This window comes from Arachis ipaensis, chromosome B8 (assembly GCF_059453495.1).
Source record: "Arachis ipaensis isolate K30076 ecotype BB chromosome B8, ASM5945349v1, whole genome shotgun sequence".
NCBI lineage: Eukaryota > Viridiplantae > Streptophyta > Magnoliopsida > Fabales > Fabaceae > Arachis > Arachis ipaensis.
In genome coordinates, this window is record NC_142443.1 from 15,952,335 (window position 1) to 15,976,947 (window position 24,613).

A 24,613-nucleotide genomic window follows, 5' to 3' on the forward strand; every position below is an offset into this window, starting at 1 on the left:
CTCGTCGTATTAAAATCAATAAATAAGTATACATACAAATATTAAATAAAAATATTAAAATAATTAAAATCATGACATATTAGTACACATATGAGATAATTTGAAGAATACAATAAGACGTATAGTTTAAAATTTAATAATATTGATTATAAAAATTTATTAATTATAGATATCATATGTATGAAATTATGAAAATTATGAGTACAAAATTATGAATGTTATTAATATGAAATTATGGGTGTTACATGTATGAATTTATGGATGTTATGAGTAAATTTATGAATTGAATAAATTAATTTAAGAATTTGACGTTTTTTAAATTCAATTATGATAAAATTTAAAAATAAATATGTTAATTTTATAGTTACTTAAGCAATAACTAAAAAATGATATGTGTATGGATGTAATATCTAATAAACATAAATTTAATTTTTAGATGTTAGTTGTATATAATTATGGATGTTATGTATATAAACGTATGAATGTTATGTGTATGAACTTAGTTAGTACAATATAATTATAAATGCACATAAAAACACACAAAAAAAATTAATCAGTTTATTACCATACCTCATCAAAACTAGTTGAGTTTTTCATATTCTCGAAAATTGATTGACTGACAACAACCTGGTCGAGTGAGTCCATCTGTTGTATGTTCAAATTCTTCAGCACTTTCTACCATAGGTACCGTATTAAGATAGAATTCAAATGACATACTATTTGTAATGACAAATATGATTTCTTGTAAAATTCCTTAACCTATTCTAATTGTGTTTGCAATGGTATTAGAGTTGTGAATTTTGAATGAAAATAATTGAATTAACGGAAACAAAATCATATTAGGGTAGCTTTCAGATTTTGTATCTCTCCATTAAATGATGATAAATGACTTAACAAACACAGAAAATTAATTACAATAATAATAATAATAATAATAATAATAATAATAATAATAATAATAATAATAATAATAATAAAACAAAAAAGTGTTTATGATAATAATCAATTACAATTATTGAATTTATGTGATATTATCGTATCTCCATTAGGCGAAGGAGCAGAGCAAAAATCAATTACAATGATAAATTATAACCGTTATTAATTATTATTATTAATCTTTATTATATTTTTAAATATAAAAATTAAATTATAAAAAGAAATATTAAGTATTGATTACAAAAATGTCTAATAGTAAGAAATATGATATTATAATTAATATCATTAACAAATGGAGTTGATAAGAATATGATAAGTGAAATGATAAGAGAGTGGGCTAAAAAATAAAACTGTTATTAAATGATGTAAATGAAGTATATTATAGAAAATTTTAGCTAATTATGGCTAAAACTTTTTGGTTACCCAACTTTTTCCTTATATAAATTTCAGGCTCAATAATCATAAAAAACCTCTAACTCACATCAAACTGTAACTTTTTTTTACAGCAGTCTCCCAATTTACAAATGCCCACTCATTTTTTTCTGACGCGCTATTACATCATCGCTAACTCTTCTTTTCTGTTGCGCCGTCATCTTCACCGTCAGAGATGCACGTCAACATCGCCTTGTGTCGTTCCCGTCGTGCAGCCATTGTTGCTGTGCCGGACCTTAGCACCGCCACCCTTCATCTAGTCCATATCACCATTTTCCTGAGCTACTGCCCTTCCCATCTGCAGCGCCACCAACTGCATCCCTACCATCGATGGTGCCACCATCGTCGGCCCTTGGAAGGAACCCATCTAGCGTTGTCGCACCGTGAGCCCTAAGCCGTCCCCGACACTTCTGATAATGGTAAGCAAATCATCTGCATGAAAAATAAACATCCGAAACGGTCCTGGGGTCGTGAACCACAACGAAGGCAGGAATACAAGATCGTGAAACAACTACGGTTATGGCTGCACAGAGTGCGGAAGACAACGACACTCTTGGAAGGAGAGGCACCTCGCTACAAAGCTGCCTCCAATGATGACATCGAATTATGGATGTGGACCGGAGAGATTCTGTGTAAGTTGCGCAGCGAACGTCAGAAATTCTGTTACAGTAAAATTGGGAGTAACCGTACATATATATACTGCGAATGTGAATGTATTTATGAATGTTAATCTTAAATTTTTAAACTATAAAATCTGATAAAAATTAATTAATTTTGAATTTGTTAAAATTTAAAATTAATTTAATTTTTTTAATTCGTTGTTTATGTTATTTATTATATATATTGTTCACCTATATTTTTTATTTACATATAAATTTATAAATTTATTTCGGTACTTAGTCTAAACGAGAGACCAATTCAACTACTTAACAGATCTTGAATATCATGCAAAAGAGATTTTGAAGAGAGTAAATCAAAGCAATTATGATGCAAAATTCAAGTGGTACTTCTCTTATTAGATTCTGACTTGTTTTATAAAGTTAATTAATTCCAATAAAAACATAAAGTCGTTAACTTGAAAATTAATTTTATAAAATAAATCAAAATCTAATAAAAAAGGTACATAACTTTTTATGCTCAATACATTTTCAAAAATTATTTACTCATTTAGACATGGAAGCATATTTGCAAGCATCAATTTCAATTTGTGTGAAAAAGATCACGAGGTCCCGAAAAATTCATCCTAGTTAATTCTAGAAATTTTTGTATAACTACATGAATTCATTTAATAAAAGTTTTGTGAAAGTTTATTAAACTTAAAAAAAAAATTGTTTCATTAAGATGATAGATCAATTTGTTTGCAACTTTGCATAATATACAACTATATTTTGGGAATTTTGAAGGCAAAATAAAAATAATTAAGTGAATAATTCTCGCATAGATATTATTTATAAATATTAGAATAATAATTGTTTGAGTGAACACCTAATCCGATTTCTGTCCTTTATTTCAAAGGATATTGTGACAATTGTAAAACAAAAATGACAAATTAGCTCCTGTCCCATATTTTCGTGAGACTGATGCGTGAGCATCTTTTTTATCTTTTCCTAGTGAATTTGTATTTAATTTGTTGAGTTTAATCAAGAATTAATTATCTTTTAGACACTATGGATGTTACTTTGAGTCGTGTGAAATTCTGTTTACTGTAGGTAACATTTGGCTGGATTTAATGGAGTTTCCGCAAAAAAAGAGAAGAAGGCGAATGATTCTGTCAACCCTGACCTATCTGCACTCAAACCTAAATATCTTGAGCTACAGAGGTCCAATGAACATGATTTCAATGGCGTTGGAAAGCTAACTTCCAGAGCTTTCCAACGATGTATAATAGTTTATACTTCTTTTCCACCAGCGCAGCCAAGATTGCGCCTAACTTGAGATTTCTCAAGTTAGGGACAAGGATGAAAGAAGAACACCCAAGAAGCTCTGCCTAGGCTGCGCCTAACTTGAGATTTCTCAAGTTAGGCGCAATGCTCAACAACAACATGCAAGAGAAGTTACTCCTTTCAAGTTAGGCGCATGATATATCCAAGTAAGGCGCAGCTCCGTGCCAAGTTAGGCGTGCCTTCCTACGAAGCAAGTGGTCCCCATTCATCAATTGAAGACGCGCGGATTGCTTTATTTAATTCTGATTTAAACTTTATTTTTTTATTTTAAAATAGAAAAAGATATTATTTAGTTTTAAAAATTATAATTTAAAATTAATTAGGATCAGATATAAAAGGGAAAAGAAACTTATCTTCTGGAGATTATTCCACCTCATTCTATAAATTACAGTTTACCTGAATCCTAGTTTTTCTCTCTGAACCATGAGCAACTAAACCTCCACTGTTAAGGTTAGGAGCTCTGTCTATTGTATGGATTGATTCTATTGTTTTTTCTATCTTAATTCATGCACTGATTTATATTTCAAGAATTATTTTCGTTCTTTATCTTATGAATTTGGGTGGAACGGAAGTATGACACTCTTTCTAATTGAGTTCTTGTATAACTTGGAAAAGCTCTTTACTTGAATAACAGCTTGAAAACATATTCTCCTAAATTTCTAATTATCTGGATTTAACGGAATACGTGACATATAATCCTCTTATATTTGGGTAATTAGGATTTCTGTGGCATATAATTAGAATTAAACTTCACCCTCTAATTGAAATTAATTGACCAAAGAATTGGCGGTTGATGAGAGTTAGAGGAGACTAAAAAGGTCTAAGGAATTAGGGTTTAGTCACATGTAGTTTGCCATGAATTAAGTCTTGCATGATTAAAATAGTTAGTAAGAAAAGTCAATCCGGAAAATAGATAACTCTGAAGCCTTAACTGTTTCTCCATATATTATTCACAACTTGTTTACTGCTTACTTTATTAATTTTCTGAATTTACTGTTTAATGCAATTGAGACCCAAACACTCTTTTCTGTTTGTCTAACAAAGTAATTTAATCAACCATCGTTGCTTAGTCCATCAATTCTCGTGGGATCGACCCTCATTCACTTGAGGTACTACTTGGTACGACCCGGTGCATTTGCCGGTTAGTTTGTGAGTATAAATTCCACACCAAATTTTTGGCGCCGTTGCTAGAGATTGACTATAATTGATAACTATTTGTTGTTTATTAGATAATTTTTCTTTTAATTAGTTTTATTTTAGTATTATTATTTTTTATTTTTCATTTTTCTTTCCTTTTCGTTCTTCTAGCCCCTGTCTTCGTTTCTTTTCTTTTTTTCTTTAACTTCAAATTGTGATTGTTTTCCACCTTCTTTCGTTTCTTTGTTCTATTTTAGTTCATCTTCGTTTTTCCTTCCTTATTTTCCTTTATTATTTTTATTTTTTTTATTTTATTAATTTCATTTAAATTTTAAGCTATAAATTTTTGAAATTTTGCTCAACCATTTTTTTTAATTTTTGAAATTAAGTTTGGTGTTTCCTAGTTAGTCTTATTTTAAACTTTTTTATTTAATTTACCTAATAATTTCAAAATTTTAGTCTTAATTTTTAATAATAATGTTCGAATTTTAGCATTTATTTTATTCAATATTTTTATCTCTTTACATAGGTTACTTCACTTGGAATTCTCTGCACTCTGACATAGAGAGTTCCATCTTTTCTTGTCTCCTGTCTGTTTATGCGCAGGAACAGAGACAAGGAACCTCTCGTAGACTTTGATCCTAAACCTGAAAGAACTTCAGGTGGCGTTTGCAACAAGCAAGACTTTACAAGACTGCAGAATCCACTATGGATCCTAATAATGCTGCTAATGCCAATATGGCAAATCCGAATGGGAATGAACAACCTAGGAGAGTGCTTGGCTCTTACACTGCTCCTACTACATATCTTTATGGAAAAAGCATTGTGGTGCCTCCTATAGCTGCAAACAACTTTGAGTTGAAGCCACAATTGGTCACCCTGGTGCAACAAAACTGCCAGTATCATGGTCTTCCCCAAGAAGACCCAAATCAATTTATTTCTAATTTTCTGCAGATATGTGATACTGTGAAGACAAATGGAGTGAACCCTGAGGTGTAAAAACTCATGCTCTTCCTGTTTGCTTTGAGGGATAGAGCAAAACTATGGCTAGATTCCCAACCCAAGGAGAGTTTGGATACTTGGGAAAAGATTGTCACTGGATTCCTTACTACATTTTTCCCACCAAAGAAGCTGACTAAGCTTAGGGTGGAGGTTCAGACCTTCAGACAGAAGGATGGTGAGACCCTCTATAAAGCTTGGGAGAGGTACAAGTTGCTGATTAGGCAATGCTCTCCGGACACATGTTCTCTAAATGGACCCAACTAGATATCTTTTATGAAGGCTTGGGTGAAATGTCCAAGATGTGCTTAGATATTTCTGCAGGTGGTTCATTGCACATGAAGAAGACACCGGAGGAAACTACTGAGCTTATTGAATTGGTTGCTAGCAACCAATATTTATATTCATCTAACAGGAATCCTGTGAACTTTGAGACCCCTCAAAAGAAAGGCGTTATGGAAGTAGAAGCTCTTGATGCTATCCTTGCTCAGAATAAAATTTTGAGTCAGCAGATGAGTTTAATTTCTCAACAATTGAGTAGGATGCAGGTTTTAGCTGTCAACACTCAGAATGCACCTCAAGAGGTCCCTTATGACATGACAGATAATTTTATGCAAAATGAGAATTATAATTATACTCAATTTTCTTCTGAACAGGTCAATTATATGGGGAATGCTCCTAGAAACCCCAATAATGGTCCATACTCTAAGACCTATAATCAGGGGTGGAGAAACCACCCAAAATTTGGGTGGAGAGAGCAACCTCAGGGATCACAAAATTCTAACAATAATTCTCAGGGCGGTTTTCAGCAGAATAATCATAATAACTGCCAGTTTCAGTTTCATCATCAATAACCACCTCAGCAGGAAAATTCTCAGCCCCAGAAGAACACTGATATGGAAGCAGTAATGAATCATTTTATGCAGAAAACTAGAGCTTTTCTCAGAAACTTGGAGGTACAGGTAGGCCAGTTGAGCAAGCAAATACCTGAGATGCCTCGCTTTGCGTTTCCTGGTGATATAGTGGTGAATCCAAGAGAGGAATGCAAGGCTATCACCTTGATAAGTGAACATGTGGCAAGTATAGAAGCACAAGTTCATGAGGAGCCAGTTGAAAAATAAGCTCCAGAGGAGAAAAAGGAAGAAGTAGAGCACGTCCCTCCAAAGCGTGCAGACAACCCATTCCCAGATTCTCTTGACACTTATCCTACATTGTCAAAGGCTCATGAGTACAAGCCTAAAATGCCATTTCCTAAGAGACTTCAAAAGGAGACCAAGGACAAGCAGTTTTCGAAGTTCTTGAAAGTCTTCAGAAAGTTGCAAATCAATATTCTTTTTGCTGAGGTTTTGGAGCAAATGCCTTTCTATGTCAAATTCATGAAGGAGTTGTTGTCAAAGAAGAAGCCTTTAAAGGGAGATGAGACAGTGGTCCTGACTAAGGAATGTAGTGCCATAATTCAGAATAACTTGCCAAAGAAGATGTCAGATCCAAGGAGCTTTCAAATTTTATGTACCATTGGGAGCACTACTTTTGAGAAAGCCCTATGTGATCTGGGGGCAAGCATAAATTTAATTCCCTTGTCTGTGATGAAGTAGTTGCAAATCCAAGAGGCATAATCCACAAGGATAGCATTACAGATGGCAGACAAATCTATAAAGCCTGCATACGGATTAGTGGATAATATCTTGGTCAAAGTGTGTAAGTTCTTCCTCCCAGCAGATTTTGTGATTCTTGACACAGGAGAGGATGAGAATGCCTCTATAATTCTAGGAAGACCCTTCCTAGCCACTGGGAGAGCTCTAATTGATGTAGAAGTGGGTGAATTAGTGCTTAGAGTGCATGATGAGCAACTAGTCTTTCACGTCTTCAAAGATATACATTCAGTAGGTGAAGAAGAGAGGTGCATGCAAATTGAGCTTATTAATCCAAACCTTCAAGAACCTCTTGATGTTGCACAGCAGAATCTGCAGCTCAAACCTCCTTTGGTGACAATCAATAAAATTCTTCCTAACATCAAACCTAAGTTTGGTGTCAGGAATGCATCATCCACCAAGGAGGAGGGTCCTAAAAAGAAAGTACCCAGAGGATGGAGAAACAAAAAGATCCCCACTGAAGGTTTCTCCCCAAGAATGAAGGTGGTGTTGACTAGCAATCCAGTGTTGACTTATACAGTAAATCGAATCCTCTCTTTGGAGCATATTGAGCTACTTTATGGAGACACAGAAAAGAAGTTCAAAGTGAGGGGTGAAGAGCTGAGCCCCTATGATCCTCCTCCCTAGAGGAGCTGACCGTCAAGCTAGTCACGATAAAGAAGCGCTTGTCGGGAGGCAACCCGATGTTTTTGTATCCTTTAGTTTGATTTCTGTTGGTTTGATTTTGTTATTTATTTAGTTTTAGTTGAGTTTTTACTATTTTTCCTTTGTTTTATGTGTATTTGGATCATGTAGAGTCATTGAAATAGAAACAGGTTCCTGAATACAGAGTTTCAGACACCCGGGAGGATATTGATTCAGATTTGGGTGACGCCTAACTTGAAAATCTCAAGTTAGGTGCCACATGACGCGTACAATGGAGATTATTCTCTGCCTGGTCCGCGCCTAACTTGAGAATTCTCAAGTTAGGCACAAGGGTGAAGGCCAAGGATTCCTGGAGGCTCGGGAGACTCCAAGTAAGGCGCAGTGCAAGCCCAAGTTAGGCACAGGACAGCCCCCTCCTTTCAAGGAGGCGAATTATCTTCACGGAGGAGCACAACCTGAAGAATGAGACGGCCACTAGGATAACTGAGGTGGTTGAGTTCCTTTCGTTCTATATTTTTTCCAGTTCTTATTATGTTATATTCCTGTTTTCTGCTATTTTACTTGGTTTCTGCATGATCCTTTATTATTTAAGTTCCTAGGTTTTAGTTTAAGTCTGTTATTTTTAAAAATTTCTGTTATTTGCTTTAATTCTGGAAAGTGTCTCATGTATTACTCACTGAGCTTGAAATAAAAAAGAATGAAGAAAAAGAGAATGTAATGTGTGAGAAATTGAGTTTATTCTTAATAGTAGTCTCATTTATCCAAATGTGGTGGTATTTTCTGTGACTCTAAATACATGACATGAACAGTGCATATTTGAATTTGAATCAAAAGATGTTGATGTATAAGGAACAGGAATTTAGAAAACTATTATGAATTCTCTGCAATAAGTGAAAGTTTAATCCTTGAAGCAGAAGAAACAGCAAAAGAAAAATAAAAGCAAGGTCCAAGACTCTAAGCATCAATGACTAGGGAGGTTAGACATGATTAAAAGCTCAAAGATTTGTTTTCCTGGTCATATGCTTGTGGTGTGATTGTGTCAAGTAATGCTTGAGACAGAACACTAAGAGTCGAGATCAAATGCATTTGACAAGAGTATGTGACAAACCCCATTTGTAGGGTTTATCTTATGCTTGATTTAGGGGATTTTATAACCTTTTACCCACATTTATTCAATGAAATAGCATGGTTTTGTATATTCTCCTTTAATTGTGCTTAAGAGTGAAAACATGCTTTTTAGGTCTTAAAATAGCTAAATCTAATTCACCTTGATTCCATTAGATGCCTTGATATGTTTGTTAAGTGATTTAAGGTTTAGGAGGCAAAGATTGGATCAAGGGAATGAAGAAAGGAAGCATGAAAAGTTGGAGAACTCATGAAGAAATGAAAGAATCGAAAAGCTGTCAAGCCGACCTCTTTGCACTTAAACGACCATAACTTGAGCTACAGAGGTCCAAATGATGCGGTTCCAGTTGGGTTGGAAAGCTAACATCCGGGGCTTCGAAACGATATAAGATTTGCCATAGTTGCATCGCGCATAGGGGCGCGCACGCGCACGGTACGCGGACGCGCCGATGGTGGCACATGACCCACTTAATGCAACACGTGGCCAGCGATTTTAGAAGCCTTGTGGGCCCAATCCAACTCATTTCTGATGCTATTTAAGCCAAGAATTGAAGAGGAATCAATATACTTTTAATCATTAGTCATAGTTTAGTTTTAGAAGTAGTTAGAGTTAGAGAGAGAAGCTCTCTCTTCTCTCTAGAATTAGGATTAGGATTAGGTTTAGTTCTTAGATCTAGGTTTTAATCTTTGCTTTTCTCCACTTCTATCTCTCAATTCTTTGTTGCTACATTCAATCTCCTTCTATTCCCTTGTTGTAATTTTCTTTATGTTGTTCTTATATTTTGTTGTAGATCTAGTATTGTTCCTTCTACTTTTCTTCCAATTCAATAAGAGGTAATTCATAATAATTGTTCTTCTTTGCTTTTCTATTGTTGATCTCTTGTTTTTGTAGTTGTAGATTCCTTTAATTCTTGCATTTAATAATGTTTACTCCTCTTGCACTTTATGTGTTTGTTGAAATGTCTCTTTTAGTTTTAGTGTAGATTTTGTTCCTCTTGGCCTAGGTAGAGTAATTAGTGACGCTTGAGTTATCTAATTCCTTTGTTGATTGATAATTGAAGAGATTGCTAATTAGTTTGGAGTGCACTAAATCTAGTCTTTCCTTGGGAGTTGGTTAGGACTTGTGGCTCAAGTTAATTCATCCACTTGACTTTCCTTTAATTAGTAAGGGTTAACTAAGTGGTAGCAATGAACAATTCTCATCACAATTGAAAAGGATAACTAGGATAGGACTTCTAGTTCTCACACCTTTCCAAGAGCCTTTTATAGTTTTTAGTTTATTTTCATTGCCATTTACTTTTCATGCTCCTTATCCAAAACCCCAAAATAACTCATAACCAATAACAAGACATTTCATTGTAAGTCCTAGGGAGAACGACCCGAGGTCCAATACTTCGGTTTATAAATTTTAGGGGTTTGTACTAGTGACAAACAACTTTTTGTATGAAAGGATTATTGCTTGGTTTAGAAACTATACTTTACAACGAAGATTCATTTGTGAAATTCTAAACCGTCAACAATCCAATCGTCAGTATGCCAAAGGCTTTGAGCACCACTGTCTGGGAGTAACTGAAAGAAAAATCAGAACTTAAAGAGAGTTCCTCAGTTAAGTGCTTGTGGTGTTTTTGTGTCAAGTGAAGCTTGAGACAAAACATTTAAAGTCACGGCTAGGCTCAAGGTGCAAAGCACCAAAGAAAAGAAAATCAAAGGAAATTTACTGTGTTCAAGGATTAAATTGAAGTACAAAAGATTAGAGAATTCAAAATATTATCTGGATTCTAATTCCGAATGACAGTGACATTCTTCTGATTCAAAGGAGGGTGAGATGCCAAAACTATTCAGGATTGCAGTTGTAAACCCCACTATAAGAAGAGACATGAGCTTAATCAAACTCTCATTCTCATGCAAATTCACATCCTAAGCCTATATTAGTTTGGTTGCTTGAGGATAAGCAACAATTCAAGTTTGGTGTTGTGATGCGTGAGCATCTTTCCTATCTTTTCCTAGTGAATTTGCATTTAATTTATTGAGTTTAATCAAGAATTAATTATCTTTTAGCCACTATGGATGTTACTTTGAGTCGTGTGAAATTCTGTTTACTTTAGATAGCATTTGGCTGGATTTGATGGAGTTTCCGCAGAAAAAGAGAAGGCGAATGATGCTGTCAACCCTGACCTCTCTGCACTCAAACCTAAATATCTCGAGCTACAGAGGTCCAATGAACATGATTTTAGTGGTGTTGGAAAGCTAACTTTCAGAGCTTTCCAACAATGTATAATATTTCATACTTCTTCTCCACCAGCGCAGCCAAGGTTGCGCCTAACTTGAGAAATCTTGAGATTTCTCAAGTTAGGCGCAAGGATGAAAGAAGAACGCCTAAGAAGCTCTTCCTAGGCTGCGCCTAACTTGAGATTTCTCAAGTTAGGCGCAATGCTCAACAACAACATGCAAGAGAAGTTACTCCTTTCAAGTTAGACGCATGATATATCCAAGTAAGGCGCAGCTCCATGCCAAGTTAGGCGTGCCTTCCTACGAAGCAAGTGGTCCACATTCATCAATTGAAGACGCACGAATTGCTTTAATTAATTCTGATTTAAACATTATTTTTTATTTTAAAATAGGAAAAGATATTATTTAGTTTTAAAAATAAAAATAATTAAGTGAATAATTCTCGCATAGATATTATTTATAAATATTAGAATAATAATTTTTTGAGTGAACACCTAATCCGATTTCTGTCCTTTATTTCAAAGGACATTGTGACAATTGTAAAACAAAAATGACAAATTAGCTCCTGTCCCATATTTCCGTGAGACTGATGCGTGAGCATCTTTCTTATCTTTTCCTAGTGAATTTGCATTTAATTTGTTGAGTTTAATCAAGAATTAATTATCTTTTAGACACTATAGATGTTACTTTGAGTCGTGTGAAATTCTGTTTACTTTAGGTAGCATTTGGCTGGATTTGATGGAGTTTCCGCAGAAAAAGAGAAGAAGGTGAATGATTCTGTCAACCCTGACCTCTCTGCACTCAAACCTAAATATCTTGAGCTAAAGAAGTCCAATGAACGTGATTCCAATAGCGTTGGAAAGCTAACTTCCAGAGCTTTCCAATGATGTATAATAGTTTATACTTCTTTTCCACCAGCGCAGCCAAGGTTGCGCCTAACTTGAGATTTCTCAAGTTAGGGGCAAGGATGAAAGAAGAATGCCCAAGAAGCTCTGCCTAGGCTGCGCCTAACTTGAGATTTCTCAAGTTAGGCGCAATGCTCAACAACAACACGCAAGAGAAGTTACTCCTTTCAAGTTAGGCGCATGATATATCCAAGTAAGGCGCAGCTCCGTGCCAAGTTAGGCGTGCCTTCCTACGAAGCAAGTGGTCCCCATTCATTAATTGAAGACGCGCGGATTGCTTTAATTAATTCTGATTTAAACTTTATTTTTTTATTTTAAAATAGAAAAGATATTATTTAGTTTTAAAAATTATAATTTAAAATTAATTAGGATTAGATATAAAAGGGAAAAGAAACTTCTCTTCTGGGGATTATTCCACCTCATTCTGTAAATTACAGTTTACCTGAATCCTAGTTTTTCTCTCTGAACCATGAGCAACTAAACCTCCACTATTAAGGTTAGGAGCTCTGTCTATTGTATAGATTGATTCTATTATTTTTTCTATTTTAATTCATGCACTGATTTATATTTCAAGAATTATTTTCGTTCTTTATCTTATGAATTTGAGTGGAACGGAAGTATGACCCTCTTTCTAATTGATTTCTTGTATAACTTAGAAAAGCTCTTTACTTGAATAACATCTTGAAAACATATTCTCCTAAATTTCTAATTATCTGGATTTAACGGGATACGTGACATATAGTCCTCTTATATTTGGGTAATTAGGATTTCTGTGGCATATAACTAGAATTAAACTTCACCCTCTAATTGGAATTAATTGACCAAGGAATTGGCGGTTGATGCGAGTTAGAGGAGACTAAAAAGGTCTAAGAAATTAGGGTTTAGTCACATGTAGTTTGCCATGAATTAAGTCTTGCATGATTAAAATAGTTAGTAAGAAAAGTCAATCCGTAAAATAGATAACTCTGAAGTCTTAACTGTTTCTCCATATATTATTCACAACTTGTATATTGCTTACTTTATTAATTTTCTGAATTTACTGTTTAATGCAATTGAGACCCAAACGCTCTTTTCTGTTTGTCTAACTAAGTAATTTAATCAACCATTGTTGCTTAGTCCATCAATCCTCGTGGGATCGACCCTCATTCACTTGAGGTACTACTTGGTACGACCTGGTGCACTTCCGGTTAGTTTGTGGTTATAAATTCCGCACCAAAGACGTCGTGGTCTTTCCATCATCTCCTCTAACCAAAACAAACAAAAATAACTTATGTGTCAGTTAACATTGATAATGTGGAGGTTAAGACTTTATTAAGTTCCATGTTGGCCACTAAAAAATGGATAAGAGCCAATCTATCCCACTTTAGAAAGCAAAAACGGCGTCATTTAAAATAATGAGATGTTGCATTTCGATTGAATAAGAGAACGTCACATTGAGATTTCCATATAAGCTCCTATGTTGCTCACATAATTACAAGAAAATTCTAGTAGAGCAAAAGTCATCCTTTTGTAGTGCTCGTTGACCTCTCAAAGTTGGAGCGATGTGCTGACAATATTGCTAACAAAGTTGCTGACTGACCTCCACATATTATTGTTAAGGTGGTTGGATAGTACGGTTGACGAAACTTGGTTGAAGCTTGGATGGAGATTGCACCGCGTTTGCAACGTGCCAAGTTAGTGTGGTTTTCCCCTTTCTTTTTCAAAAGTGTGTTGTCATTTTCAATAATTCTAACATGCTTTGCTATGTACATTGTGTGTATGGTCTAAGAAGAAGAGAAATAATAAACAATGTGATTTTGGGATAATAAATATCTAAAAATCTAGGTATTGTTGTATTTTTTGATACTGTAAATAGTTATTTAATATTGGAATGCACATATTGTGAGAAGAAAGACAGATTCCACAATTTTTTACGAATAAAAAAAACTTGGATTTCTAATTTAGAATTGATATTGAAATAGAGTCAAATTAAATTGGTATGCTAGTTGTTAATATATATATATATATATATATATATATATATATATATATTAATTATATTGCAGATGTCTGAATATCTTGTTGTTCCCGTGTTTCATCATGAGAAAAAGTTTGTGAAAGACAGTGAAGGATATATGAGTTATGTATATGGTAAAGTGAAGAGGTTTCCACCAATAGATATGGATTATATGAATTTTTTTTAATTTGGTTGTTTTATTTAAGGAGTTGGAATATGTTGAGTATAAGAAAATGTATTGGTATGATATATTGACCCCTGATATAGAGTCTGGGCTTCATTCCATTAAGAATTTGGTTTGGCATACTTTTTTGGGTACGCAGTCCCATTAACTCCAAGATGATGGAAACCTTAATTGTTCTTATTCCTAAGGTAGAAGTGCCATCTTCGATAAATGATTTTAGGTCTATTAGTCTTTATAATATGGTGTATAAATTATCATAAAAGTTTTTGTTAATGGACTTTGTCCTTTTCTTGTTGATATTGTTGGCCCGTTTCAAGGTGATTTTATTCCAGGGAGAGGATCTCCAGATAATATCATTATTGCACAAGTCCTTCATTTCATGAAGCATACTAAGTGAAAGAAATGCACTCTAACTTTTAAAATAGATCTTGAAAAGGCTTATGATAAGGTGGATTAGAAATTCTTTGAACAAACTCTTTAGTGTTTTTGGTTCCCTAACTCTATTATTAGACTGATTATGAATTGTGTATCATCTTTTTTTTTTGTCTATTTTTTGGAATGACAGCAAATTGGATAGTTTCTCTCCAAGGCGCGGTCTCAGACAAAGTGACCCAATGTCACCTTATCTTTTTGTTTTGTATATGGAGCGACTAGCATGTTATATCAATCACCAAGTGGATAAGAATAGTTGGGAGCTGATTGCTGTGCCCAAAGGAGATGTTAAAATTTCTCACTTAATGTTTGCTGATGAGTTGTTATTTTTTTTTTTTTTTGTAAAGTTAGAAAGAGTCAGGTGCAAATGGTAATGGAGGTTATGACTAAGTTTTGCAAGGTCTCATGTATGAAAATTAATGTTGATAAATCTAAAGCGCTTTGCTAAAAAAAATTTCTGTTAGATGGAAATATATCTTTACGGGAGTTTCTTCCATTATGTTTGTTCATGACTTAGACAAGTATTCGGGAGTTAATCTTAGTCATTCACAGGTGACTCAAGCATTTTTTCATCACGTCTTTGACAAAATTCGTGAAAGAATAGCCAATTGGAAGGGTAGGATGCTTAACAGGGCAGGAAGACTCTGTCTTATTAATTCGGTGTTTGCGTCTATACTCTCATACCGCATGCAGATCTCTCTTTTTTTCAAAACAATAACTGATAAAATTTCTTCCATGATGAAGAATTTTCTCTAGAAAAGTCAAGCAGATAGCAAGGACTTAAATCTTACTAGCCGGAAGGTTTTGGCTACTCCCAAAAAATATGGAGGACTGGACACAAGAGGCACATCTTGTGCTAACATCTCCTTGACGGAAAAACTATTGTGGCAATTTATTAAATAACCTGATAAAGTCTGGGTCATAATGTTGACAATGAAGTACATCTCTTCTCACAGAAATCAGTGTAGTTTTAATTATGTTAAAGGCTCCCATATTTGGAAGGATTTATGCAAAGTCTTTGACTATTTGAAATAGGTTTTGATTAGTACATCTCTTACTCGAACCTTTGCATTTCAGATTTATGGTTTAATGAAAATTGAAATTTTGATGGTATTTATTCTCTATTAAATCAGAATTTGAAAGCTAGCATCCTCTCTTATAATCCAACGACTCAATCTGGCTTAGAAGCAGGTTGGTTTTAGTTTAGGGCAGAATCTAAGATGTACAGTGCTAGTAGTGGTTATTTGTGGTTGATTAAAAGGAGGTTTGATCGGCAAGATTAGGAAAATTGGTTGTGACTTTGACGTTAGTAGGTTCCTGAAAAGCATAAGTTATTGACTTGGCTCTGTTTCAGGAATGTTCTTCCTACGACTGCGTATAGGTACAAGAGAAGTATGGCGAATTCTAATCTTTATCCACGGGTGCCTTGCCTTCCCAAAAAATGTCTTACATTGTGTTAGAGATCGTGTGAAAGTTCAAATTGTTTGGCAAAATCTACAAATTGATCTTCAGCCTCAACATATGTATTCTAGGTTCTTGGAAAATAGTAAGAAGCAAGCTTTCAAATTTTTTGCGGGTCTTTGGTGAATTTGGCGAGTAAGGAATAATGATATTTTCAATCTAGATATACGATGGTCACCAAATAAAATCATAGGTCTAGCTCTAACTTCATCACAGGAACTTAGGTCTTTTTTTTAGATGAATCGTATTTCTTTATCCCCTTCTATTATAGTTTGATATTACATTCTCATTGTACATATAAGACTAATTGTGATGCTAGTTTTTGTAGTGGTGTAGACAAAATTGGCTTTGCTTGTGTGAGTAGGGATTAGAGTGGTAATTAACAACGAGACTGCATGAGAGTTTTAACTAGTAATAATGTTCTTTATAGAGAATTATTTGTCATTTGAAAAGGTTTTGTTCTCGCTTAGAATGATGGTCATAGAGATATCATATGTAAAACTGATTGTGTGAAAGCTTACACTCTTAATAAAAAAAAAAGTGTGGAGTTCTGAACACTTCTTGATTCAAAAAATTTACGATATCATACATTAGAGTTGAAAGACAAATTTGAGACTAATTCAAAAAGAGACAAATAAGATGACAGACATCATAGCAAAACACCTTGAGAAAAATTCAAAGAGTACATGATTAGAAACCTTTCTACTACTAACTATTCTTAGGCTTTAATTCTTTCTTTCTTTTTTTTGTTCTTCTCAAGACACCAAAAAAAATCTCAACATCAATAAATTTAAATCTTTTTTCTCAACATAACCGCATCTTAAGAATATAGCGTCGCAGCAGAGGTCTAATACGGATGGCATACTTATATGTCTCTTGTAATGTTTAGAATTGGGGGTTGTCCAATCCACTTGACAAAAAAAAAGAATATAGCTTCAAACTCAATCTTTTTTCCACGTGAATAGTCTGTAAAGAGAGAATTTGATAACTGAATAAGATATAGAAAAGAAAGATGTTTACGTATGTTATTGTACTTGCTTAGAATATGATATTTCAACTTTTATAATCATCTAGATTTATATTAAATAATACATGTGATCAAGATTTATTGAATAAAAATACGGTGTACATTAATCATAGAAAGTCCACAAAAAATCTGCAACGGATTCTTCTCTTTTTCAGTTTGAAATGGATGAAAATGTCTAATTTACCCAACTTAAATTGTTGCATCGTATACAATGACATCTGTCAACTATCAAGCCATGTTTTCTCTCACAACAAATAAAAGCTTTTTTTTTCCGGTCCTCAGCTGAACTTAGTTCATAGTGGGATGATTTTGCTTTTAATTGAGTGAAGGGATAATTAATTTCTAAATATTTTAATTTTACGTTAATTATTTTTTTAAAAATATTAATTTAGTTTTTTAGGATCATAAATAATAGACACATTGTATTCTTCTATTAATTCATTAATTAAAATTTAATGATAATATTTATATATACTGTTAATTATTTTGATACGTTTATCTATGAAAGATATAGTCAATGTTGATAATAATTTTGGAGCGAAATTTTATTTATTTTAATAAAATTTATGATAAATAGACATGAGTTGATAAAAAAAATATAAAAACTCAAAAAATAATAAATATTTCACTGTTCAAAATTACATCGTTTTTATGTTCATGTCATAGTAACGAGACATACACTGTAAATGACGAAATACATAGAGAATTCTATTTTATTTTGTATTATTCATTGACAAAATGACATATATATCCACCATTTGTTATCTTAGGGGACCTAATTAGTATTTTTTTTTCTTTAAAAACTAATTAGTTCAAGGTTAACATTTTGGAGAATCTAATTGTCACTATATTCTTTTTAATTTTTAATTATTTTTAAATTAACCTTTTAAATGCATGTGTTATAATGGATTTTATGAGATTGAAAGCTTATTAAAAATATACAAAATAATGTTAAAATTCTTAATTTTGGTTTATTTTTTATTTTATCTAAATTTATTTAATTTGTGTAAAATTTTAAAATTTATTATTTTATATATAATGTTCATATTTCATTGACAAAATAACGAAATATATATATATATATATTTAAAATTTGAGTCATATTTTGCAACTTTATGTATGAAAAAGGTAAATAATTTACTTAAATATTTCATTTCTATATACCTGAAATATCACAAACTGAATCAAACTAAATAAAATCGAAAGAAAGAAAAAATCATTTCGGTTCTCATTACAAAAAATTGCATTCATGTGTTAAATGTGTTTTTTTATTTTTTATTTTCAACTGAGTCATTTCTTAAACATTACATCAAATAGCTTAAATTGATTATTTTATCTTTTAAGATTAAATTAATTGAGTCATCCATTTTATCTTACAAATCTCGGCCCTTTCTTATAACTTTTATTTATTATTAAAACCTTTTCATAAGCTTATTAAAACTATTTCCAATATATCATGTGTTTAATACATGTTTTTTATTTTCATTTTTAGGATATCTATTTTTCTTTTTACGAATAACAGATCTATCTTAATTAAAGTGTGTATTTAAGATTAATAATTAAGAAATATTCTTTCTATATAGAATTTGTTGATTTATTAATTTCTTTTATGTATTATAATTTATATATATGTGTATACACGTGTGTGTGTAAATAAAGATTATAGAAAGTAAAATTAAACTCTCAAGTTAATTCTTAAATACTTACTTACAAATTTATGAATTTATATAAATAAAACAAGTAAACTTAATTTGAATAAACTCGAGTCAGTTCGAGTAATTTTAGTTTTTAACATTACATATTTGTGATTTATTCAAAGATTTCAGATAGAAAAAATATTTAATAAAGTAAGATGAAATTTTATTATTATGTTTGCTTAATTGATACGAAAAAAGTAAAATTAAAAAAAAACTTAAAATTGTTTTATAGAAAAAAAAAATATATATATATATATATATATATATATATATATATATATAAGAATTTGCATGCTTCAAGTGATCTTAAAAATAAATTCAAATTATTTAAGATACGAAATTTCAATTTATACCTATAAATAGAATTAAAAAAAGTATAAATAGGAGATTTTAATTCTTCTTTTTATCTAATTCATTTAAGATTATTAAAAAAGAAAATCACAAAATAATTACCACATATTGATAACATGTATTAAAAATAATAAAATAATTTATAATGATTTTTTTTATATATTTAATTTTATTCAAATAAAATAGATTAGATATAATACTTGAGAGACTTTTTTTTGGGTCATAATACTTGAGAGACTGTAATTATTAGAACTAAAAACATGTTGTCTTCCTATTATACAAAAATACTATCATAGCGAGGCCCAAATTTGCTATTAATATCCTGATCGATGAATTTTTTAGTTAAACGAATTTTAAGACAGAATTCGAATCACCGATACTTATTTAAGTAGATGATTGAGTTAATCACTCAATCAATTTAAGTTAGTTATTATGATTCTAAGACTAAAATTTATTGTTGATAGTTAATTAATTTTTTATTGACTAACAAAAATTTAAATTGGGTTAATACTCAAATTCATTCCTGAAAGAGCACGCAATTTTCATTTTTGTTCCCGAATGATTTTTTTAATCAAATTAGTCCCTGAAAGAATTATTTTAAATCAAGTTCGTCCTTCCGTTAACCAGGTGACGTCGCCGTTAAAAATCTGCTAACGTGGAATGTGAGCTGGCAATATGAGTAACACCTGGCATGGTGTGTGTTGCTGACGAGATATGTTTAGGGTATTGCATCAATTTGGTCCCTAAGTGTCAACTTTCTAAACTGCTTGATGCATTGCTTCAAGCTCGTCGTGACTGACAGAAAGGTTCCTACACCCTTCTCACTTATGATCTTACCGCCGGTGGCAGTGTACCTAAGAGTCGGATAAACAACTCTCCTACACAACACATGGTCAAGAAACATTATACCTTTAGTTATATGTTCTATGGGAAGGCTCTCATTGTCGAGCTTGAGCATGTACTTCTGATCACAAAACTCAATCAACTGCTTCCTCAGCGAGGCTGCATCAGCCCTAGGCCCTCTAACACCAACCAAGATATGACCACCATATCTTATATAATCCATCTTCCTTGTCTTATCCGGTCCACTCGTAGGCACAAACTCCGGCCAAGACATGTTACCCTGCTCCGCCTCCCCTTCGGGGCTATTCCATATAACATCACTCTTAGAAGGAACATAAAACTCCTTAATCTTCCTTTCCATCCACTTATCCAATTCATCCAAACAAACGTTAACCAGAAGCGGGCTAAGAATCCCACAATGCCCCCCAATTAGGAACCTTCTCAGCCTCCTCGGGCGCAAACCCGAAGAATGTATCCAACCAATAAGGATCAGGCTTAGGCTCATCCTCAGCCAACACCCTCTTCTCTGGTACTTCCTCTTCTTCTTCTTCTGGGGCTTCTCAACCTCGATCTTCACCACCGGAGTAACTAATGCGTCCTTTATCAAATTAACCACAAGCTTATCCCTCACATCCCTCATCACAGCACCGACCACCATTCCAACCTTCATTCTATCCAAAAGGGTACTCAAATCACCTTTCATATACCATAAATACGCTGCAAAACTCCTCCTAATAACCCTCAACACAGTGTGAGGAGTCCTACCGGGGGAAAGGCAAAACTCTTGCTCGAAAATCGAGCCTCAAAAATTGGCTCCAAGATCATCAGCAACACCTCCTGAACAATCTTATCCTGAAAAGGGGTCGGTTGTGTGGTGGTTAATATGGCTTTGATTTTTCTCTTCAGTAGGGATTCATAATCGGTGGTGTCTTTGGGGGACTTGATGAAGAACTTGAGGCACTGGCCCCATCGGAATTGGCAGTCAAGGACGGCGTTACGGAGGGAGAAGAGGTCGTTGAGGGCGGAGGAGGGGACGGAGGAGCAGGGAAGGTAGGAGACGGTGTCGTCGGCGACGACCTTCTGGTAGGCGAGGAGCCAGAGGTCGAGGCGGCGGAAGGAAGGGGAGAGGTTGGTGACGGTGGCGTTGGGATGGCGGAAGTTGTCGACCCAAGAGTTGGAGAGGAATGCGATTGGGTCGTCCTTGAAGAGGGAGGGGTGGGATTAGGTGGATGCCGGTGCAGCGGAGAAAATGAAAGGGCGCGGTGGTGTTGGTGCAGGTGCAGGTGCAGGGAAGGGGTTATAGTGGGCAGTGTCCGCAGGGGAGTATTGGTGCAAAAGAGGTTGAAGAAGTGGGTGATGCGTCGGTGATGATGCATATAGTTGTATACATGCTATATCATTTATACAAGATAAGAATGATAATGCAGCAGTTGGGTCTGTGACAACGCTCAAGCAAGGGAATCGTGTTCTTCGGAGGTTGGGATTAGGGTTTATTTATTTGACACTTAGGGACCAAATTGATGCAATATCCTAAACATATCTCGTCAGCAACACACACACCATGCCAGGTGTTACTCGTATTGCCAGCTCACATTCCATGTCAGCAGATTTCTAACGGCGACGTCACCTGGTTAACGGAAAGACGAATGTGATTTAAAATAATTCTTTCAGGGACTAATTTGATTAAAAAAATCATTCGGGGACGAAAATGAAGATCGCGTGATCTTTCAGGGACGAATTTGAGTATTAACCCAATTTAAATTATACTCAATATCTATTTTACTAAACCCCAAGGACTTAGGTGCTCAAAAATCAATAGTAAATATTTAGGTTAAGTATTGTTTTCGTCCCTAACGTCTTGGGTCAAAATCAAAATCGTCCCTGACCTTTTTTCATTATTTAAATCATCCTCAACGTTCAAAAACACTTTAAAATCATCTTTTCTCGAATTTTTGGACCAAAATACCCTTATCATCATCATTCTCCTCTTCACCTTTCTCACCCCACCACCTCCACTGCCACCAACATTACCACCACAACCACCACCAGCACCAGCACCACCAACACCAACACCAATACCAACACAAACACTACCACCAACACCAACAAACACCAACACCAAGAACACCAAACAATAGCAACAACACCAAATAACACCAACCAAAAAGCAGAAACAGAAAACAAGAAAGCAGAAGCAAAAAAGCAGAAGCAAGATGCAGAAGTAGAAAGCGATGCAGATGAGGCGGCGAGGCGGGGGCGGCGAGGCGGCGGCAGTGGCAGTGGCTCGCGTCGCCTCTCTCCCTCGCGATCCCCAACGGCGACGGCGGCTCCAAGCTTCGCCGCCGCCGTCCCCCTCCCCCCTTCCCCCTCCCCCTCCCCCACATCCCTTCCCCCCACCCCCACCCCGCATCCTTTCCCCTTCCCCCCACCCCCACCCCGCGTCCTTTCCCCTTTTTCCTTTCGTTGGCGCCGTCCCCCCTCCCCCCTTCCCCTCTCCCTTTTCCCTTCTCCCCTGCCCCCTCGCCCTTCCCCTTTTCCCTTCTTCCCTCTCCCCTGCCCCCTCCCGTGTTTTCTTTTTTTTTTTTTTTATGATGATGAGGGTATTTTGGTCCAAGAATTTGGGAAAGAATGATTTGAAAGCGTTTTTGAATGTTGAGGATGATTTTAATAACGAAAAAAGGTCGGGGATGATTTTGATTTTGACCCAAAACGTTAGAGACGAAAATAATACTTAACCCTAAATATTTTATTAATTACCATAATATATACTTACACATCAAAAAAAATTCTAATACTGGATTTTTCATAAAAATATTTTATTGACAATATATGATAATTATAACCATAAATAGTTATTGTTATGAATCAAGTTAATGTTGATATCTCTTTATATATATAATTTAATAAATAAGATATATTAATTTTTGTTCAACAAAATTATTTATATATATGTAGAGATTTGTATTATTAATATCTTTTTTAATAATTTTATATTTAAGAATAATTTATATTACATTATAAAATATTTATCTTTCAAAAATATTATTATATTAATTCATTCGTTGAATGATACATATAATAATAACAATAAATTGGTTAACACATAATAGATTAAATTATGGTCATATTATTAATAATGAAATTTACATTGTTAATATTATTAATAAAAAATATTTATTAAAAATTAATAAAATATTAAATTAAGAAAGACATTAATATTTATTAAAATATTTTTAATTAATATTTTTGAGCGAAAGACATGCAGTTAAATTAAGAAAGATATATTTATGTCTAAATAAATAAATGTAAAAAGAATTGATTCGTAAATAGATGATAAAAACCCATCAAGTAAAAAAAAATTATGATGACAATAAGATATTTTAAAATTTCATCTTACAATTAGGGAGAAATTGTCCAACATACTTAAAAACGACAACGTTTCTTAGTCACATTATATTATTATTGTAATGACTTTCAAGTTCTAATTCAACTACCCAAATTTAACTTTTCAATGCTACTTTAGAAGTGATTTTAGTAATTTTAAGCCTCACTTTAAGACAAATTGCAACTCACACCTTATCCATACTAAGTAACATCATATTCTATTATGGTACACAGTATACGGGATAATTTTCCTATAGAAAATTTAAGAGTCAGAGTTACATATAACAAACCAAAACTGTTAAGAGTAGTCTTAAATAGAACTATTCCTCGTTTAAGCAGTTTTTTTATTTTATTTGTTTTGTTTTTTTTTGTTTAGTTTATTTCAGTCAAAATAAAAAAACCAAAACCGTTAGTAAAACCCAACCATTAAAATTCTCCACAAAAACACTCACAAGAGTGCTGAGATAGAGAACCATACCCCATAAAATTGGTGGAGAATGGACAATAGATAAGACCCTTTTTTTTCTTTATCTTTCAAACTAAACTTATATATTTTTGGACACCTTCCCATCTTTTGCATGCTTTTTTTACGGAAAAAATATTTTATTGATAGAAAAAGTCATACGGCACTACTTACAGATAATAGAAATAGATTATATCTAAATCTAGAGAGAAAATGATTAGATATATTCTATTAAACTAAAAAGTAAGTCTAAAGATTGATTCCAAAGAATTTTAAAATATAAAAATATAGACAAATTTAAATTTTTATAAATTTTAAATCAACACAAAAAATATTTTAATTTTTTTTTTGTTTAATACTAAATTTTCTTCTAGTCTAAAGATATTTCTATGAAAAAAAACTGAACTTTAGTGTATTCTCTAATATTAAAATACGCACATCATTCATAAAAGAAGAACAATAAAATAGCACAAAAAAAATATCACATGAGATATTAAAAAAATAAAAATAATCAAATTAAATTGGTCTAGTAATTAACTTACTAATTCATTTAAGTAAATATCAAAAAATTTGAATTAGACTTTATACATGTAATAATTTATTAGTTAATAGAGTTCCGAAAATTAGAGAGAGGAGAACCAACAAGAAAGACAAGAAAAAGAGAGAGAAAGTTGAAAATCTAATGCTTGGTAGTGAAGCAACTATTAATTCAATTCAACTAGGTATTTTTTAAAAGTTGTATAATATTCAGTCTTTTATTATAATAATTTAA

At 33.3% G+C, this 24,613-nt stretch overlaps 1 pseudogene; it reads right to left on the reverse strand.

Annotated features, from left to right (window-relative positions):
• Positions 1–19,869: 19,869 nt before the first annotated feature.
• LOC107610565 (nuclear intron maturase 2, mitochondrial pseudogene) lies at positions 19,870–21,593 on the reverse strand (annotated as a pseudogene).
• Positions 21,594–24,613: the final 3,020 nt, after the last annotated feature.